We start from the raw sequence: 3,258 nt of genomic DNA on the forward strand, positions 1-3,258 counted from the left end.
ACATGATTTTTGTTAGCCTTGAATATCAAAAATTAAGATAAAGTTAAGTTTATTCATAATGACTTGCATGTCTTAACAATCCACAGGCACCTTTAGAGCCACGTGGTAACTGGAAATATGAAAGCATCCCACTAAACTTAATTGTACACCCTAGGTAAAGACATGCCATTACAATCCCTTTTTGTTTCCTGAGCACAATTTGCAGTCTTCTAAATTCAGAATCTCACAACATACCTTTATTCCCCATGCTATGCTTTATCATTCAGAGTTAAAGAAAAAAGAAACCATTCTTGTTATTTTAATGAAGATAATATAATGAAAGTCATTGATTCAATATTTATTGAAAGATTAAAGCCATAGAAGAAAAAAATGTGGTAACATAAAGACATAGTTTCACGCATCACAAAGAGAACAAAGAAATTTCAGCTATGTGTGGGGATGGATGTTAACTAGATTTAATGTGTTGATTCACAACATATAGAAATATTATATATTTATGTTGTATGCCTGAATCTAATAGAATGTTATATGTTATGATATCTCAACAAGTTAAATTGTTCTACTTTTTACTTATGTTATAATGAGAGGCGACTTCCAAGCTTCTTATACTCTGGACTCAACAGTCTACTAATATTTTAATCTGTTCTTATATTCCAATGAAATAGTCACATACATGGCTTAATAGCATCTTCTTCAGGATTTAAAAAAAATATTGGAGTATAGTTGACTTAGAATGTACAACCTTAAATTACCTATGTAATGTGATTGAGGAAACTTTGAGTGGAATAGAAAGGATATTTATCAGGAAAATTGGAAAAACCTCTCTGCTCTGATAGATCCTCTCCCATCGACTCCTTGGGCATCAAGCATCTGCATTTTACACAGGAAGGTCCCAATTGATAACTGATTATCCAAACTAAATAGTAATAGTGCCTACTTTCCAAAGGTTTAGATAAGAAATTAAATATCCACTGTACCTACTCAAGAATCTTCTCAAATTTATTAAGGGGTAAATATTCATAGATGTCTTTGTTCTAAAGGTAAGGTTTAGATTCTCTGAACAAATGGGGAAACATATAGGAAAATATAGAAGATATCCATAACAAGAAAGAGAGAGCTATGATTCTTTTGCAGTGAGAGAAATGAGAGTGCTCATGACTAAGAGTTCTGGATAATGCACAAGGAAAGTGAGACAAGCGTACTGATGTACTATACATAATCCTGGAGTAACCGACTTAAGTGGTAAATCAAAAATAACCCCCCAATTTCATTAGAGTTATACTGAGAGTAACAGCTGTGTAAACAAATGTCAAAGGGCTATATGGGTCCATACATAACATGTGAGTTCATATTCAAAATTTCTTGTTGTGCATATTGGATTTTGCTGCATTTTCCTGTCCTGTGAACCAAAAGGATAAGACAGATACTGACATTAGGCTATTCTGTTGATAATCCTCCACAAGGCATTCTTGATATCTTTGTTCCTCAGGCTGTAGATGAAGGGGTTCAACATGGGGGTGACCAGGGTGTACATCGCTGAGGCCACTAAACTCTTCTGGGGGAAGGGGAGACAGCTGAACTGAGGTACACCCCAAGAGCTGTTCCATAAAATAAACAAACAACTGACAGGTGAGAGCCACAGGTAGAAAAGACTTTGTACTTCCCACCTGTTGATGGAATTCTCAGAATGGAGGAAACAATTTGAGTATAAGAATAAAGGATCCCTGAGATGGGAATCCCACCAAAAATGGCACCAGTAAAATAGATTAATATGTCATCAATGGAGGTGTCCGAACAGGCAAGATGGATAAGTTGAGGGGCGTCACAAAAGAAATTAGGGATTTCTACATTTGTGCAGAAGGTAAGCTGTGAAATCATCAAGAAGTGAATCTGGGAGTCCAAAAGGCTGATGAAAAATGACACCAGGACCAACAAACCACATACGTGGGGCTTTATGATAACCAGGTAGTGCAGGGGGTAACAAATGGCCACTAACCGGTCATAGGCCATCACGGCCAGGAGTAGACTGTCCAAACAGCCAAAGAGGAAAAAAAAGGACACCTGAGTGAGGCAGCCTGCATAAGTGATGGATTTGCTGTGTGCCTGGATATTCACCAGCATCTTTGGGACTGTGGTGGTGATAAAACCAATGTCAGCCAAAGACAGATTGGAAAGGAAGAAGTACATAGGGGTGTGGAGGTGGGAATCAGAACTGACAGCCAGGATAATGAGCAGGTTTCCAAGTATGGTGACCAGGTACATGCAGAGGAAGAGCCCAAGTATGAAGGGCTGAAGTACTGGATCTTCTGAGAGTCCCATGAGGAGGAATTCTGAGACATGTGTAAGATTCTGTAGTTCCATGTAGAAGAGACACCTGTTGAAGAAGAAGAGATAGTTGGAGTTCTCTTGCAGTGCAGTGGGTTAAGGATCTAGCATTGTCTCTCTAGCGGATTGGGCACTGCTGTGCCACAGATTCTATGCCTAGCCCAGTTAATTCCACATGCTACAGGTGCAGCTGAAAAAAAAATCTAGAGAGACATTTGGAGTAAACAAAACAAGACACCCAGATAAGTGTATACATTTTTGATTCAAGAACGCTACCAGTAAAATATTCATACTTGAGGACCATACACCTCAGGACCTTCATGAATATTTCTATTTGAGTTCTTAAAAGAATTTTCTTCTTCATGTCTGGGTTATTCACCTTTTTCTGTACACAGTCATGTTAGAGATGTTAGGCTGAAGAATGTTATAGAAGAAAGGAATTCTTGAGATAATAAATTCTTGAACACAGTAAAATATCAGTCCTCAATTTAAAAAATAGAATGAATATTCTCTTCAAGAAAAAATTGTTCCAATTAAATGAAACTATGAAGCACTATAAGGTATTTAGAATGAATAAGCAATGAGGTCCTTCCATGTAGCACAGGGAACTACTGTATCCTGTCATTGGGATAGATCATGATTGCAGACGATATGAGAAAAAGAATATATGTATATTATGACTGGGTCACTATACTGCACAGCAGAAATTTACTCAACAGTGTAAGTAAATATACCCTAATAAATTTAATAAAGTGGGAAATAAATTAATAAATTAAAAAAATTAAAGTACCTAATCTTATACAAATTCTCTTGATTTGGAGTGTAACACTTGGAGAGATAAAACTACATTAAGGATCCTAAATTAAAACCAAACAGTCATACTCTGTATTTTTATATGGCAATTATTTCATGTTTTGTTTTCATAATTTGGTT

At 36.4% G+C, this 3,258-nt stretch overlaps 1 pseudogene; it reads right to left on the minus strand.

Annotated features, from left to right (window-relative positions):
- Positions 1 to 1,432: 1,432 nt before the first annotated feature.
- On the minus strand, positions 1,433 to 2,361 carry LOC110259158 (annotated as a pseudogene).
- Positions 2,362 to 3,258: the final 897 nt, after the last annotated feature.

Source organism: Sus scrofa, unplaced genomic scaffold (genome assembly GCF_000003025.6).
Source record: "Sus scrofa isolate TJ Tabasco breed Duroc unplaced genomic scaffold, Sscrofa11.1 Contig928, whole genome shotgun sequence".
NCBI lineage: Eukaryota > Metazoa > Chordata > Mammalia > Artiodactyla > Suidae > Sus > Sus scrofa.